Source organism: Camellia sinensis, chromosome 8 (assembly GCF_055761805.1).
Source record: "Camellia sinensis isolate YWXY chromosome 8, ASM5576180v1, whole genome shotgun sequence".
Classification (NCBI taxonomy): domain Eukaryota; kingdom Viridiplantae; phylum Streptophyta; class Magnoliopsida; order Ericales; family Theaceae; genus Camellia; species Camellia sinensis.
The window spans coordinates 99,168,371-99,187,092 of record NC_138968.1 but is presented as its reverse complement, the minus strand read 5'-3'; the positions used below and the strand labels follow the sequence as shown (position 1 = coordinate 99,187,092).

The 18,722-nt window shown below is 43.7% G+C and overlaps 1 long non-coding RNA gene across 1 annotated transcript; it reads left to right on the top strand.

The window, feature by feature from the left end:
- Window positions 1-2,005: 2,005 nt before the first annotated feature.
- Window positions 2,006-3,598, top strand: LOC145796640 (uncharacterized). Its single transcript, XR_014337125.1, has 3 exons — window positions 2,006-2,251; window positions 3,156-3,396; window positions 3,510-3,598. It is a non-coding gene; the product is annotated as an uncharacterized LOC145796640 (long non-coding RNA).
- Window positions 3,599-18,722: the final 15,124 nt, after the last annotated feature.

The window sequence follows — 18,722 nt, the reverse complement described above, 5'->3', positions numbered from 1 at the left end:
GGCTTGGGTATCGAGTCGGTCTTTTGTTTTGAGTCTGTCTCTTTGTTTTGAGTCAGTCTTTTTGCTTAAGGGTCTGTCTTGTTGTATCGAGTCAGTCCCCTTTGTATAGAATACCAGGTGATTCCGGGGTTGTAGCCTCGAACACCGTTTTTGTAATAACCCGACCCTCGTCTATGATTCTGGTATACTTTCAGTTCCCTTATTCTGTATATTTATATGCTTATTGTGAAATTCCATGTGGAATTACGGTTAAGTAAGTAAATCCCCTATTTAAGGATGTCTATCTGCTGAGCAAGAAAAGTATCTGTTCCATGTAGAATGTTTAAAGCAGAAATTGGAAGCCTTAGGGACTTAATTATCTGAAATTGATGTTATATATGTGATCAACATAATTTTTAAGTAATATTAAATGTTTCTGTGAAATTTCAATTTGGGATGCTTAAACGATTGATTTTTGTCCTATTCAATTATTATAACATAATATATATATATATATATATATATATATATGCATGCTCTAGTCATTGACTTGGACCCAAAAACACAAAAATATCTCCTAAGAGGGTTAGGAGAGGAGAATTGGGGAGAAAAAAGAAGAAGCTTCCAAGGAAGAAGATTGGGAAATTAAAGGGGTTATAAAGATTTTAATGGAGGGTATGTGTAATTCATTCTTAATGGTTCCTCTCTTTGATAACTAAGTAGAAAGTTCTTTATGTTATACAAGTTAGGGTTTATGTTATGGAACAAATATGTGGTGAATGATTAATTAGAATCATGTTTTTGAAGTTTGATTATGTAGCTAAATGATCATGTGTGTATATATAGCTATGTGTGAGAAGATAGGAATGTTATGAAGTTAAGTTGTGTATGTGAGTGAAGATCAAAAGTCCAAATTGTATGAAGATTGATCTATGTTATAGCTCCTATTTCATGATTTTGAACCATGTTTCATCAATTAAAAGAACCTATTTTGAGCCTTGAAAAATGTATCAAAAATTGGGTTTTTCTGCATTTTCGGACTGCTTTCTGCTGGAATCGCCGCACGTGCGGGGATCACTGCCGCACGTGCGGAAGGCCTGCCGCACGTGCGGGGCTCACAGCCGCACGTGCGGCCCATGCTGCAAAAATTTGTTTGCTCGGTTTTACGTGCTTAACCCTCTGGTATTTTTAGAATTTGTGTTTGATGTCCCTAAGATGCCCGTAAATTCATTCAAAGTAAACTAAAGCAGGAAAGGAATTAAGAAAGCAAAAGAACTAATGACTAAGTTATGTGTATGTATAGGGCACACTCCAGGAGGGGCAAGCACTCCGTTGTAGCACTGTGAGTAGTAGTACAAGAATGTACACTTTATATACTATTGACAATTATTGTCACTAATGCTCTGTTCTTTGTAAGTATTATTCAAACATTATGACAATCGGAAAGCAATGTGAGCTTATATGAACGCTGAAAGATTTGCGTACGTCGGTATGATTTTGGAATCCTTATATTCCGTTAATGACGAATATTAGCCTTTGTTATTTATCAGCATAGTATGTTATTTCTTAAAGAATAAGTGGAACTTATGTTCATCCTTGAAGAATGATGTTGTGTGAATTAAGATTATGTTATGAAGGGACCCAAGAACGTTTAGAATCTATGATAGGAATGTAAAGGTTTACCATTAGTATGCAACCCACATAAGAATATGAATCATTCTATTTTGTTAAGTGCATGAGAATGACATGATATAACAAGAAATGCTCTATTTTCTATTAACTTAATGATTATTCATATATGTAGAAGTATTCACATCATCTTTAGCACAAGGCCCTTACCCAGGGATAATAATACCGTGGTTCAAATAATTAAGTTACAAGTTTACGTATGTTCTAAGTTTAAGTCTGTTATAAGTTTACGTATGCTCTAAGTTTAAGTTTGTTATAAGTTTACGTATGCTCTAAGTCAAGAATGTTACAAGTTTTCAAGTTTAAGTATGTTATAAGTTCATGGATGTTACAAGTCCAAGTATGTTATAAGTCCATGTATGTTATAAATTCAAGTATGTTACAAGTATACGCATGTTATGAGTTCAAGTATGTTACAAGTTTAAGTACGATACAAGCGTAAGTATGTTACAAGCTACGTTACATGCTTACATATGTACAAGTTCAAGTGTATTATAAGTTCACAATGTTGAGGAATTTCTTTATAGAACTAACAAGAATGCTTTTTATTGATTTGCCAGCGCTATTAAAAGGCTAAGTATAAGTAAGTATGAATTCTGATTTCTGTTAATGATTCAAGCATAATGCATATGTATGAATTTATTTCCGTTTATAGTATGACATTTATGTATGGTTTGGTCTGTAAGACCTGCTAATTATTGGTATGGAACAAAGTGCTACTTGGAACTAAGTGCTACATTGTGAGCCACCGCTAGAGTCCATGTGAGACACCTCTTGAGTCCATACATATGTGAAAATTATGAGGCTGAAAGCCATTCTGTGAAAGTTATGAGGCTCATGGCCATCTGTATAAGTTGTTATGAAATGAAACAAAGTGCTACACGGAACTAAGTGCTACGATGTGAGTTACCTCTAGAGTCCGTGTGAGACACCTCTTGGGTTCATATATGCATGTTCAAGGGCTTTAATGCCAATATGTTTTAAAGGCTTAATGCCATTTTGATAAAGGCTGTAATGCCAATCTGATAAGGGCTTATGCCATTCTAATATGAAACAAAGTGCTACACGGAACTAAGTGCTACAATGTGAGTCACCTCTAGAATCCGTGTGAGACACCTCTTGAGTTCATATATTTATATGTTCAAGGGCTGTAATGCCATTTTGATAAGGGCTTTATGCCATTCTGACAAGGGCTTCATGCCATATGTACAAGGGCTATATGCCACCATGTTTAAGGGCTCCATGCCATATGTTCAAGGGCTATATGCCATTATGTTTAAAAGCTTAATGTTAATGTGTTCATGGGCTTAAAACCATTATGACTCACGATTGGGGCCTAAGGCCATATAACATGAAAATAGGAACAGATTAACTACATGATCTTCGCATTTATTTATGCATTGTTATGTATTATGTTTAAATTGTGCATTTATGTATCATACTATTCACTGAGCTTGGCTCACCCTATGTTATGTCTGTTTCTGTAGGTAACCAACCAAGTGGTCAGTCCTAAACCATGACGCTTGTCCTCTTTGGTCAACCTTTCCATGTCCAAGCCTAAGAGAAGCTGCTCTTATTTTCATGAAGTTTTGACGAACTTTGGTTTTGCACTCTAGTTGTTGGCCTAAGGTTGAAATGTGTATAATACTTTCTTCCGAAATGTTTTGGTGTATGCCCAATTATAGAGCTGGGCTTGTGTATATGTGCGTATATATCCGATATTCAGATGTATGTTTTAGATTTTATTTGTCTGTTTAAAGTTTGTGATCCTGGCATGATAGTAGTAGCTCAATGGAGTTTGTTTCTATTGTCAAATTTTGATATTTAATGCTTCTGTTCAGGCCCCATATATTATATATATAACAGGTTAAGTGTCCGTTTCTGAAGTGGTCATGCCCAAACTTTTAGGGGCGGGTTTGGGGTGTGACAGTTTTGTCTTGTAATTACCCGCTTTTGTTTTTGAGTCTGTTTCTGCCGAGGGGCCAGTTATACCGACAAATCTGAATGAAACAGCTGTTGCTATCTCACTTTCGTGCTTGCTTTTAGTATAAGTGCCAGAGGATTTGAACGGGCTGACAGTACATCTCGCCTGCTCTTCTGCGCGCCAAACTCATTGCATTAGCCTAAGTTTTTCAAAAACCCCTTTTGAACACTGCGGTGATAAAAACAAAGAGGAAGGAATTCCTCGGGTTTTGCAAAATTTTGATCATTTTGAGAGAAAGAAAAGCATGCTAAGTCTTTTAATGAATGAAATCATGCTTGTCGGCGTGAGTACTGGGAAGGACCCTGGCTTGATCCAGATTGGTTCCACACTATCTTTGGCGCGAGCGAGTCGTCGCTTTCTTAAAAACTTTCAAAAACACATGTTTTACACGGCTCTGTGAAGACCTGTGTGGAACCGCTCTTGAGATTGTGCAGCCTAGGATCGCTCTCAGCCTCAAGATTCAACCCGTCCATTTCGAACCTTGAACCCGTTCAGAAAGTTCAACGGTCAAACGCCATGCAAGGTCTATATGGCCAGTTTTGAAGTAGCCCTCGAGCAAGAGGCACCAAAGCCGAATCAGAAGGAGTAGATCTCGCCGGAAGAAGCTCGTGGAGCAACCGGGATGGATTCTTCTGCAAATCATTGCAACAGCCGTTCTCTTAGACACAGAGAGGCTTCAATTTCAAAAACCATTTGACATGGACTTGCTACACTTTTACCCTTTGAGAGGCTCGTTGGGCCGAAAACCCGGAAGGGCGACCCAGGCAAAAGTTAGAGCAAGAGAAAAATACAAAAAGCAAAAAATACAAAAAAAAGAAAAGAAAAGAAAAAAATGCAATGCAAAAAAAGAGAAAAAGAAAAAGAAAAAAAGAAAATGAAAAGAAGCTCGCAAGGTCGAAAACCCGCATCGGGCACCTTGGCAAAAGTTAGAGCCTGGAAAGTGAAGGTTAAAATACCCGAGTGTACCTTAACCGGAACTACGTAAGGCTTGATTCCCATGTTTGGGATACGTAGGCAACTTCATCATGAAGTCCAGCCCCCAACGCTTTCATAGCATCTCAGTCCATGCAATTGTTTTGACTTCATCCCAAAGTGCAGTCGCCAACACCTTCCAAGGTGATTGTGCCCATATATTTGTTGTGACCGTCTTCGTCATCTCTGTGTCCAGGAGTTCGGCCACCACCAATGAAGACTATCTGCGGATTGCTGCGGCACCATCCAAACAAGGGGCAACTTTCCGTTGCCACCAGTCGTTGTGAGCCGTCATTCAAACCAGGGGAAACTTTCCGTTGCCATCCATCTCCTTTAAGCCAGGGCAATTTTCCATTGCCTCCGATCCGAGGTCGCGTATCTCAAAGGGTAAGTTCCATGCTCGTTGAGCATCAGTCGTTTGCAAAAATAGTTTTTGAAAATTTTTACTGAGGTTGACTATTTTCTTGAAAACTATTTCGTTTTCCAAAACTGGACCATTTTCTTGGACCCAAAAAGGAAAATTTTCAGTGCTTACAGCTTGACCTGCATGGTTTTCAAATCAAAAATTGAGCAAGTACGTTAATCCGACTTTCATCTTGATCAAAACTGTTTTAGTGGAAAGCAAAAACAAAAATGGTCAAAGTGGTGAACTAGGGGCACAGTTGAGCCAGGAGTCCTGTCCCCCCTTCCCCCCCGTCGTCAATATACTTGCCAGAAGGGCACTCCACCCACCAGAAGAAATAGCTGTGAGCTAACGGCGTCGAGCATGAACCCACACCTTCCTATTCATTCATTAATCACCTTGGGGAGGGACGAAAAATGAGAGAATAAAGAATAGAGAGGTGTAAGTTGAGAGAAAAAGCGAGCCCGAGGGTTTTGAGAGAAAAACCGAGTTTGAGGGTTGAGTGATGGGAGAATCACAAATGAGAAAAGGGTGGGAAACAATACCCGGAGAAACTGGCTCCTCGTGATCCGAGGTCCCCCGTATTCGTTCAACGCGCCTGTGTGTCGTGTCTTTTGTTGTGTTTACCTCAACCTTTGTCCTAGGTTTCTCCCGAGCGTGTCTCGTTGTGTTTTAGGTCGTGCATCCCTTTGTTTGAGTCCTCCCCACTGTGTTCAGTTGTAGGCTCGATGCCCGGTTTGAAAAACCATTATTTAGTTACAAAAATCGTTTATGCTCAGAATGTTATGCCATTCTCTATATTCGATTGTGTTTCAACTCCAGCTGGTTTCACCTCCGTAGTCCGTCTTGTCAGATTGGGCTGTTTGTTCGGGGTTTGCTGTGTGCAGAATGAACCAGATGCTGTGTTACGGGCTGTATGCAGGTTAATCCCCAACAGAGTAAGGGCTGTGAGTCCAGAATCAGGCAGTGGGTTGCTTGGGTTATTTTGCTGTTGGCTGTTTAGTTATCTAATTATTACAGTGCAAGTGTTCAATTTTTAGACAACCAATCAATTTCATTTACATTGAGGTGTAATATGGTGTGATGCGATGCAAAGTTTGAAATGTAAAGATATATGGATGTAAACACTTTTTCAGATAAAAAAGCCTGTTTCATTTCACCATCTTTTCAAATGTACAAGTTTTGGAAACAAAAATCTGCCCACGGCAGTACAAGGTAATCTAACTACCAACAAAAAGAGAAAAGTACAAGAAAGAAAAATAACAAAATATGTATCCATGGCGAACGCTCCGGGGGCCATCAGTCTGTCCTAGTCCTCTTCCTGGACGAGGGTCCAGAAGCATCATCAGCATCGTCATCAGAGCCCGAGCTAGTGCCGCCTCCGGTCTCCTCCTCTGATGACTCTGACTCCGCCTTTGCCTCCGCCTCTGACTCCTCGTCATCATCATCGTCCGGGACTGGAGCTCACGAGCTACTCCCGATATGAGTGCGCCCCGCCTTCGTGCGGGGGAATGCTCTACCCTCCTCATCTCTCTCTCGAGCCGGGACGGAAGGTCCAGCTGGAATGCCTCCTAAAGTAGGAATCTGGAAAGGAGGCTGAAAAAGTACATAAAAGGGAAATGCATCAGTATACTGTGGACAGTTCATCAGTGCAGAATGCAGTGTATGAGTATAGTGTCAAAATGCCGTGAGCAGTTTGTCAGTGCAGAATGCAGTGTATGAGTATAGTGTCAGAATGCCGTGAGCAGTTTGTCAGTGCCGAATGCAGTGTATGAGTATGGTGTGTGAATGCCGTGAGCAGTTTATCAGTGTGGAGTACAGTGCAGAATGCAGTATATGAGTATAGTGTCAAAATGCCGTGAGCAGTTTGTCAGTGCAGAATGCAGTGTATGGGTATGGTGTGTGAATGCCGTGAGCAGTTTATCAGTGTAGAGTACGGTGCGGAATGCAGTGTATGCAGTGTATCAGATGCTGTGAGATCAGTGTATCAGGTGTTGTGCCGTGCATCAGATTATGAGAAGCAGTGTATGAATGGTTTGAGGCCAGTGTCAGAAGAACATACCGGAATGCTGTAGAGGGCTAGGAGGTCAAAAGTCAGCTGAAGCATCCCCATCATAGAGGCATTCATCGCCAATGACTGACGGGTGTACTCAGAAGAAGCCTGCAAAAGTATCAGATGCATCAATATTCTGTGGAATATCAAATAAACTGAAACGAAATGACTGTACAAAATGCAGTAATACATACCGGAGGTAAGTCGGGGACATCGATGAACTCATGATCAGCCGGCGGAGGGGCGAAGGGGATCTGATAGGTCGCCCCACCCTGCCCCCAGAAAGTCAATGCAGCGGCCAGGGCGGGCCAGCCGGTCCCCCGTCCTCCCTGCACTCCGCCCCTGCCATGGACTCGGGCCCTCCTCGAAGCCCCTGCTCCAGCTCCCGCTACTCCCCCAGCCGCTGGCGCCACGGGCCTGGCCCCCTCCGCTCGACGGCCGCCGCTCAGAGGTCGCATAAGGTACGTCTGCACGTACTCTCGGTAGTCGCCGATGCCTCTAAACCGGGCCTCCTCCCAGCCGATAGTGAAATCGGCCATCTGCTCGGTGGTAAGCCTCTCGGTCTCCCTCATGTCCGCAGGAGGGTGAACCGGGACTATCTGCTCAGGTAACCCCAGGGTCTGGCGTAGGAAACGCTCGCCCAGGTACCAAGCCCGACAGACCGGGCCCTCCAGTAGGATCCGGAAACGCGAGGTCTCCTCAGCACCGGCAAACCGGTCCCGCATCGTTGCCGGCAATGGAGCCCACGGCCGCCAAGTGATCTGAAAGTGACATACAGTTTGTTATCTACTATTTTTGAAATATGCAGTGGAATGGCGAAGCTTAAATAAATTGCAAGTAAAACATACCTCGGCGGGGGTAATGGTGTCGAAGTATCGGCGGAAAAAGCCAAATGTCTCTCGCGGCCTCCGGGTGCATCTCCCGTCAAAGCGTCGTGAGAACGGGACAACCAGAGGAGTCTCTGTGACTGGTACGGGAGCAAGCCTAGGAAAGTAGGCGTAAACCCACAACTGCAAGATAAATGCCAGTGCATTTATCAGACAAAGCAGAATACAGAATAAAGCAGAAATGGCAGAGCCGTGTGTTGTGCAGTATATTGTGTACAGTGTACAGTGTGAGCAGTGTACAGTTAGTGTAAAGCAGAATGTATGTGTGTGCCGTCTGTACAGTATACAACAAGTATAAAGCAGTCTACAGTGTGTGCAGTGTACAGAGTACAGAAAATATAGGGCAGAAATGAAAAGTGGAGAAGAAATGTACCTCCCAAGCCAGCCAGTAGCCTCCGAGCAACTGGTCGCTGCCGCGGGAAGCTGAGCTCATGTACCCGTAGAGAGTGGCCAGAGCGGCGCCACCCCAGTCGTAGTGCAAAATGTCTCGGACGTCCACCAGTGCGCTGAGAAGGCAGAGAGGCACGGTGTTCGCCCGGTCGGCGAAGATGGTCGTCCCGAATAAGAACATGAGGAAGCCGCGGGCATACTTCTCCACGGCCTCCGGGGTCATCGAGGCTGCGTCAACGAGAGTAGGCTGCACCCTAAACTGCACCTCAAACCAGGAGTATCGGACGAACCCTGGACAAGCTAGAGGTGGCGCCTCACCCAGCAGATGGACCTGAGCGACGGTCCACTTGTCCATGTCGATATCAAAGGGGATCGGATCACCCCCTACCCCGATGCCTGTGAGCATCGAGAAATTGTAAGGGGTCATCGTCATGTCCCCTGCTGTGGAGAAGTGAAATGAATCGGTGGTGTCCCACCACCTCTCCGCCAAAGCGGCGAGGAGAGGTCTGCATGTGGTAAGCCTGGAGAGTCCTCGGCAGAAGGCGCCGAAGCCCGCCCGGTCCACTATGCGACGGACCGCGTCAGGAAGCTCGTCGTACCACTCCCGAGCGCCAGTGTTCCCATACCCGCGGATGGTATGGGAATCCTCATGTAAACAGAAAATAAAAATTGCAAGACAACATTCAAAATGCAGTTTTGAGAAGTATACAGATGTAGCATGCGTGCAAATTTGGCAGATTCAGGCAAATGCCGGGTGCCGGTGTGCTTACAGTGAACTACAGCGTGTGATGCGTCAGCGTGTTTGGGTGGTTCAGAGCAGATATAGCATGCGTGCAAGTTTAACAGATTTTGAACAAATACTGGGTGCCGGTGTGCTTACAGTGAAATACGTGTGATGCGTCGACGTGTTCAGATGGTTCAGTACAGTATAGCATGTGTGCATGGTTTGACAGATTCAAGCAAATGCTGGGTACCAGTATGTATGCAGTGAAATACAGTGTGTTTGGGTGATTCAGGGCTAGTGCAGTGTGTGTGCATGTGTCAGTTTCAAGCAGATATCAGTTGCCCGTATGTTTACGATCAACTACAGTATACAGTATATCAGAGCTAAAGCAGTTAAAGAGTACAACTAACTATGACAGTTTTTGTATCCTACATTGTGGAAAGTAAAGTAGAGAAAAGAGAGTTACCTCGGAAACGCCGAACGACAGCTGGGAGGTAGGCTCGCGCAGTAATAGCTTAGGTGGCACGTGCCTCTCGAAGCTTCGGAACTGGCGCAGTCCGTCAGGGGGCAGAACATGGATCGCCGGTCGGTAGGTCGCCGGGTCGAACGGGCGCTCGCTCAAAGGTAGGAGCTCGACCCCGGGATCCATCTCGTGGTCCGGGGGAGTCCCGCCACGTGGAATGTCGTCCGCCATATCAAGAATGATGTGAAAATAGCCGGAGGAAGGAAAACCAGACCGGAATACGAAGAGTCAACCGAAAAGTCAACTCCCGAGAGGGTCAAAAATGGCTGGAAAGGGCGGGATGTGAAAGGGCACGGAAATCAAGAGGGAAGCGAGGGGAACAAACCCCGAAAAGGCGGGAACACCAAACGAGGCACCGAAACAAAGTTTTGTTCGGTTGAAAATGTCCGAAACGCGAAGAAAATCGCGAATCCGACGATGAAACGGGCGTAGAACGCGAAGAAACGGGCGAAAAAGGAGAGAAAAACGCTCTAGAGAGAGAGAGTGAGAGTTTTCGGCAGAGAGGAAGTGAAGAATAGGGTTTTGAAACCCTATTTTAAAAACACCCGAGGTGAAATGTCGAATCTACCCCGACTCAGTAACTTGTTGCCGATCGGCAATATTTTGTGCTGGCCGGCAGAATATTGTGCCGATGGAGTTATTCTGCAGCCGGTGGCCTCCCCTCCTGGCCGGTGGTGTTCCCACAACCGTGTTTAGGCCATATGAGAAGTTTTTGGTCTTCATGGCTCAAGAAAGTGCAAGAAAGTGTATCTCCGATGCTCAACCGGCCTCCGTTTTGACCCCGGACCGCGTCTTCTGTGCGTAGCACTCCAACTCATGCAATGTTGTATCCTTCGGTATCCTTTTTGCCTTTTACGAGATCCAAAAGTTACCCCGTGTGTGTTGCACATGTTCATTGCACTATTTCGGTGCATTACATCGCGCTGTTACGCGCCTCACAGTTGCATTGTTATGCATACTACATACGTTGTAACGCGCACCCCTTGCATTGTCATGCACATCTCTCATGCATTGTCATTGCCTTTACAAGAGTTGTCACGCATTTCAATGCATACGTCGCCTTGCGCATCGTTCGCGTTGTCGTGCATTCCCTTACCATGCATTGTCATGCATTCCGAAACACGAGCGTTGTTACGCATTTAAATCCATTTACATTCCGTGTGGCATGCGTGTCACACTTAGCATCGTTTTACATTCCGTGTGGCATACGTGTCACACTGGGCATCATTTTACATTCCATCGGCATGCGTGTCACACTTCGCATCATTTTGCATCTTATAAGGCATGCGTGCCCCATTTGCATCGGCATGCGTGCCTCATTGTCATCCGCATGTGTGCCTCATTTTCCTTGGCATACGTGCCTCATTTGCATTGTCTTACATTCCTTGCAACCTGCATTGTCTTGCATCCACTTTGCACTGTTATGCATGTTAATTACATTACCTGCGTAGACCGCATGTTTGTAATCATTTCATTACTTTTTTTTTGGGTAAGTAAGACATAAATAAAAAAAAACAGAGATTACACAGCTACAAGGGGCATACCCCAGGACCTAACAAAAACTATACAAGGACAAGGGAAAGAGGCCAAAACACGCAACTAGCAAGCAAACCAAGCTAGAACAGGACAATAAACAAACAAGACTTAAAATATGGAGAAAGGAAAGCAAACATAGGAAAAATATAACCCCCCAAAAATATGTTCATGAGCCGCATAAATTCGAATGAGGGTCATGAACACATCCAAACAACAACCCAATTCTGTAACAATCCAGCCCACAAAATGACTAAGACTAGCAGAACAATACAATATGAAAAACCATGTACATCCCACACGGCTAGGCCAAAGGGAATGACAACCCAGCAGAACAATCATAGTCCAAACACATACTAATAAAATAAAAATAAACGAAAGACAAGTATCCACAAAGGCGCTACAAGCAGCCATCATCAAGTGCCAGTAAACACAACTACCCTTAGTGCCATTAGACTCACAACAATCAATACAGCCCCAATAGAGCTCGAACATAGTAGTAGACCCACAGCAACCCAATCTGCCCAACATAGGAATATCATAACATCCACATCCTTCAGACGCATAGCACATATCCCTATCCAGGCAGCCACCGGAGTGCTCAAACATTGTAATAAACCCTGTGGAAAAAAACAGAAATGAGTACATCCAGTGATACCCAAGACAGAACATAGCAGCAGCACACACAATGTAGGAACTCTCATCACTCGGCCCACATTTTAGGGGCTCACACCACTCAAAAATAGCTTCCATAACCTGCACATAAAAATTTACAGTATATAAAGGCATTAGAAAAATTTTATGGCTAACATCACTCGACCCACTTGTAATTGGAGAACATATCAGCAACACACTCAATGTAGGAACTCACATCACTCGGCCCATAGTTTAGGGGCTCACACCACTCAAGATTAGCTTCCTTAACCTGCACATAACAATTTACAGTATATATAGGCATTAGAAAAATTTTATGGCTAGCATCACTCGACCCACATATAGTGAACTCACATCACTCAGCAGCCCTCCTATTTCTGGTGCTATGGGGCTTCAGAATTGTCTCCGGCAGACTCCATTGATCAAGAAACCATCTGTCACCATTGGATCTAGGAATATTCTTAATAGACAGCATTCTATTTCTAACCATTTGGATAACAGATTTAATGACCACCTTTTCAGGTTTTAGCTATTTGTTAAAAATTCTGTTATTTCTCTCTATCCAGATCATGTAAACAGAACATAAGAATGCATTACTAATGATATTAGCCCTCAATGAGTTACCTTTAGTCTCCTTAGAAGCAAATGTAACACGATCAGGCCAACCAAGAACCGGCCAATTAATGTTACAAGCAACTTCAATGGCACTCTAGACTCTACTAGAGAAGATGCACTCAAAGAATAAATGAGAGTGGCTTTCCTCCAGGTGGAGGCAAAAAGGGCAGTGAGAGCTAGTGGACAAGCCAAACATACGGAGTCTATCACCAGTGTAAAGTCTATTGTGGAGAGCCACCCAAACAATGAAGCTGGCTTTAGGGATTCTGTGAGGGCCCCACACAAGCTTATGCCAAACCACTTTATCGAAATTCTTCCTCTAATGATTCCAAGCTGATTGAATGGAAAACTTACCATCAGTAGTAAGACTCCAAAAAGCTTGATCAGTGCTGGAAGGATTGGGATGAAAACACCCAGGTGTAGAGGAGATTAACTCCTAAATTTCCCAAGAGTTGGGGATAGGCCACTTCCAAGAAGACCCATCAATGATTTTACTGACTTTTGTATCACTGTTAATTACATTACCTGCGTAGACCGCATGTTTGTAATCATTTCATTACTTGCGTAGACCGCATGTTAATTACATTACTTGCGTAGACCGCATGTTGGTAATCATTTCATTACTTGCGTAGACCGCATGTTAATTACATTACCTGCGTAGACCGCATGTTTGTAATCATTTCATTACTTGCGTAGAACGCATGTTAATTACATTACCTGCGTAGACCGCATGTTGGTAATCATTTCATTACTTGCGTAGACCGCATGTTAATTACATTACCTGCGTAGACCGCATGTTTGTAATCATTTCATTACTTGCGTAGAACGCATGTTAATTACATTACCTGCGTAGACCGCATGTTTGTAATCATTTCATTACTTGCGTAGACCGCATGTTAATTACATTACCTGCGTAGACCGCATGTTTGTAATCATTTCATTACCTGCGTAGACCGCATGTTTTGTTTGCGTAGACTGCGTTATTGTTCAATTTCATTACCTGCGTAGACCGCATGTTTTGATTGCGTAGACTGCATTATTATTATTTCATTACCTGCGTAGACCGCATGTTTTGATTGCGTAGACCGCATTATTATTATTACATTACCTGCGTAGACTGCATGTTTGTAATCATTTCATTACCTGCGTAGACCGCATGTTTTGATTGCGTAGACTGCATTATTATTATTTCATTACCTGCGTAGACCGCATGTTTTGATTGCGTAGACCGCATTATTATTATTTCATTACCTGCGTAGACCGCATGTTTTGATTGCGTAGACCGCATTATTATTATTTCATTACCTGCGTAGACCGCATGTTTTGATTGCGTAGACCGCATTATTATTATTTCATTACTTGCGTAGAACGCATGTTTTGTTTGCGTAGACCGCATTATTATTATTTCATTACCTGCGTAGACCGCATGTTTTGATTGCGTAGACCGCATGTTTTGCTTGCGTAGACCGCATACTTGTTAATTTCATTATCTGCGTAGACCGCATGCTTATGGTCAATTTCGTTGCCTGCGTAGACTGCATGCTCCACTTACATGGCTGTATTTTCACAGCATTGTTATGCTCCCCACTTGCTTTGCGCTGTCACGCATTTCGAGTACACTACTATGCATGTTGTTAACAATATTGTACCTGTTAAGTTTGTTTTCTTTACAGGCACGATATTGTATGTACGGTTCATTTGAGGTTGGTGCAACCAGACGAGCCGCACAGGTATTGTATCCTCCGAGTGAGAAGTATCGAGAATTGCATAATTCTCTTACATCCTTTCTGCATTGTAGTGTAGTTTGGTGTATGCTAGCTTAAAATTGTCGCATGTATGCTTCATTACAGCTTTCTTTGCATGATCATAAGTTATGCTCGGCTTCGTGCATTGTCTTGCATTTTGCCCCTGCCTTCGGGCGCATACCTTGTTTGTCATGCATGTTTGTCTAAGTCTTCGGCCTTGTCAAAAATGGGTCGTCTCTGGGCTTTGACATTCACTCCCGTCATTGTTATGACTTTCGAGTTCTGTCAAAGAGGGGCAACTGTAGACACCCCATTTTTGACCGTCCTCAAGACTTGGACGTCACCATTTGAACACTCGGTGATCATCCATGTTTGTGTTCGTTTGGAGTTCCTGGAGGTCTCGGCTACGCGCCTTACCTCAAGATCTCCGAACTCGACCGTTTAGTGTCTGGTTTTGCACCAAACACTTGTGTTTTGCCTTGGAGGGGCAGGGAATGCCTTGTGAGGCATCCCCACACACCACCGGCAGTGGCTAGAGGCCACCGGCTGGTTTTTGCTGCCACTGGCAATATATATTGCCGGTCGGCACTGTTTAGTGCCTGTCGGCACTCAATTTTGCCAAAATGGCATTTTTGGCCGGCCGACTACTGTGCATCTGCTTTTGCAGATATTTTAAGATAGCTGTCTTGGTTTTTGCTCCCCTCCATACACGTGTATGGAGGGATCTCCCTCTTTGGAAGCTTGTCTTGTAAGCTTTACAAGACAATAAGCTCTATAAAGAGAGGGGCTCTCTCTTGTTGCAAGGTTTGGGGGACTTTAGACATTTTAGAGACAAAAAACACAGAGAGAAGCTCTGGTTTTTAGGGTTAGGATCCATACATATCCTATCTCTCTTTGTGTTCTAGGTGTTTTAGTCCATACTGTTGCACACAAACACCTAGTGTTTCACCTTCACTTAGCTACTGAGGTTCTAAGGGCTTGGTTTTGGTGTTTTGGAGCTGGACTCAAGCCAAGGAGGGCCATTGGAGCATCATTGTTGAAGAGGTCTTCAAGGGTAAGAACCTTACCCCTTTTTACCCCATTTTTGCATCTTGTTTATGCCTATCTTAGAACTGTTTTTGAGCTTAGTGTATAATACAAAAAAGTTCTGTTTTTTAGCCCTCTTGATTGTTTATTAAGGGTGTTTTGTGGTTTGGAGGTGTTTGACCCCTCCTAGGCCTTGAAAGGCCTCATTTTGTGTTATTTTTTGCAAGTTTCGAGACTTTGGTGTTTGGGCCTCTTCACCACTAAAATCTTGAGGGATTTCAGTGGTGAAGATGGTGCCTTGAAGTCTCCAAAAGGTGAGGGCCATCCCCTCCCCTTGTTGTCCTTGAAATGGACCGTTTTTGGTCTCTTGAGAGAGCCTCTAGCTAAGCTTCATGTTGACCATGCCTTGGCTGTTTTTTGTGCCCATTATATCATAATATGCCTCTATTTTGTGTTGGTTTTGGTACATCATGCATGCTTAGCATACCTACCATGTAATGCCTTATTATTGCCTTAACATGCCTTAGGTTGTTAGCCTTTGTTCAAGCATGTTTTAGGCTTAGTCTTGTGAAGTTTTTGTGCATATTTTGCCATGTTTTAGGTCTGTCCATAGTTGTTTGGGTCGGATTTGGCATGCTTAGTATAGCCCCTTTGAATCTTGGCTTGTTGGCCTTAAGTGTATGAATGTATAGCATGACATTGTTGTATTGATTTGGTGATTTGGAACCATCCACCATGTCATTTCAGTCCCATTTGCATGCCTATATGTTTATCTTGAATGCCTCTTTAATGCTTTGAAAGCTTATGTAGCATTCTCCATGTTTTGGCCATTGCACATGCCTTTGAATTTGAGTCACCTAGATGCCATCTAGGGGGCCCCCTTTGCATAGTCTAGGTCTGTCTTGAACCTATCTTAAGCCCTCTTAGCCTTGTGAGGCTTGGTTGGCTTAGCCATGGTTCAAGTCCCTTTGACTTGCTTCAAGTACTTGGACCATTTTGCATGTTAATGTTTAGCCTACCTTGTTGCTTGGTTTGACACCATCCTAACATGATTTTCAATGCTTACCTTGCATGCTATTTGTCCATGATTGCCTCATTCAAATGTGCTTAGAAATAGCCCTTTGATGCTTAAGCATTTGGGCCTTAACATGTGCATGCGTGTATGTGTATTTTGGTCCCTTGTTTTGGTCACTTTAGCCACTGTTTTGGGCCTTGTTAGAGCTGCCTAAATCATGTCTAAGTCCATCTTGCCATTAGTTGGCCTTGCCTCATGTTTGCTTGTATGCTTGCATAAGTTTGTTGCCATGCCATGTTGCATCCTTAGCTTGCATGCCTAGGTTGCATTACATCTTGCATGCATGCCTTGTTCCTTGACTTGGTGATAGGAATTGGGCCTTGGTTTGTTTGATTGGTTTGCATTTCATTTGACATGAAAATTGCACACTTGATTCTTTGGGCCATCATGCATGGAAATGTGTGATTGGTGGTCCGAGAATCGAGACACATGCCCTTTTGAGTCACAACCATGATAAGGGACATGATTGGTGCATATATGCTTGAATTGTGCTGCCATGCTTTGCATTGCCCCCTGTTGCTGTCAATTGCAGATTCTGCAGGAACACTTTGCCGACCGGCAGTATATATTGCCGACCGGCAGTGAATCCACAGCCGATGGATACATTTTGTGCCGGTGACTACACCCCACTGCCGGTGGCAATTCCATTCAGCCGGTGGCATTCCTCAATGTCCAGAGAAGCAGTCCTGAGGTTTTGGCAGCCTGCAGAGGAGTAAAGGAAGGAAAACAGAGGCAGCTTATGCATGGCGGTGCATTTTCGAGCAAGACCGAGCGTGCATTGCATCTGGCTCTCCTCCCGAGGCGGTTTACTACTTTTCTTAGCTTAAGTTAATTTTCTTAGCTGATTAGGCAATTTGTAATATTTAATTAGCTTGCGTAGTTAATTATTTGTATTATTCATTTGGTCCCTCCGAGCGAGGGCAAATCTGTAATAAGTGTGTGTGAGTGGTGTGTATGTCTTCCAATCCCCACTTCTTTCTTCCCTTTTACTTACCTGCTTTGATGGTTAGTAATAGGACATGTTCAATTAGCATACCTTATGCAATGCATGCGTGCATTCATGCATTTGTATTGCATGCATTAGGCTCGGTGCATCACACTAACTGCATTTGTACTTCAATTCCGAATTGAATACGTGCATCGATTGATCGCATTTCACATGCCATGTTTAGGATTAGCCGAGCCTATCTAATTGCATCCTGTATGTGTTGCATTAGTCAAATCGACATGAACTAGGACATGCATGTTTGCTAACTAGTTTACTGTTTTGGCACGGAGTACGATGTAAGTATTTATGCTTTAGCATCCCGCATGCGTGTGAGTGTTGCCATGACAGTATGTTTACCATGTGGCTAGATGCTTATGTGATAAACCGTTTGAATGCCTGTGGGTGAAGGTTGGATTGTTTGAGTTGGAAAAACTCGTTGAAATCCATGTTTTAGCCTACTTGCGAGTAGCAAATTCTAAAGCACTTTTCAAAACAAACGGATATGCAATGCTTATTTCCAAATTAGGCAATCTAGTCTATACTTGTTTGCTGCGCGCATAACATAGTAATTCTAGGCTAATAACCGGAATAAGAACACATAACATTTTCAAAATCAGATATCACGGTTAGTAGAGGCCGATCTTCGGATCGGGCGAAAGGGGGTGCTCATAGCTGACCTTCCCCAATTGTACCCAAGCTCCCGAGCCGAGACAACTCCGGTGATGACGGACATGTGGCCTTCAGCACCGAGTCAGGGTTTCCTACATTTCCCCATTAAGAAAAATATATTTAGGTGGTGACTCTGTATTTGGCAAAGCAGTCCATGTTTGGCACTTCTTTCCAAAAAATCAGTTTCTCAAAACGATTTGCCAGATTTGGACTCTTTGGTTCAGATTAAGAACCGTGACACAAATCGAGTCTGAACTGTAGCATGAGGCCCACGGGCGCGTCTATACCTGCCCCTCCAAGGCAAAACACAAGTGTTCGGTGCAAAACCAGACACTAAACAGTCGAGTCGAGAGATCCTGAGGCAAGGCGCGCGAGCCGAGACCTCCGGGAACTCAAGACGAACACAAACATGGATGATCACCGAGTGTTCAAACGGTGACGTCCAAGTCTTGAGGACGGTCAAAAATGGGGTGTCTACAGTTGCCCCTCTTTAACAGAACTCGAAAGTCATAACAATGACGGGAGTGAATGTCAAAGCCCAGAGACGACCCATTTTTGACAAGGTCGAAGACTCAGACAGACATACAAGACAAACAAGATATGCGCCCGAAGGCAGGGGCAAAATGCAAGACAATGCACAGAGCCAAACATAACTTGTGATCATGCAAAGAAAGCTGTAACGGAGCACACATGCGACAGTTTTATGCTAGCATATACCAAACTACACTACAATGCAGAAAGGATGTAAGAGAATTATGTAATTCTCGATACGTCTCACTCGGAGGATACAATACCTGTGCGGCTCGTCTGGTT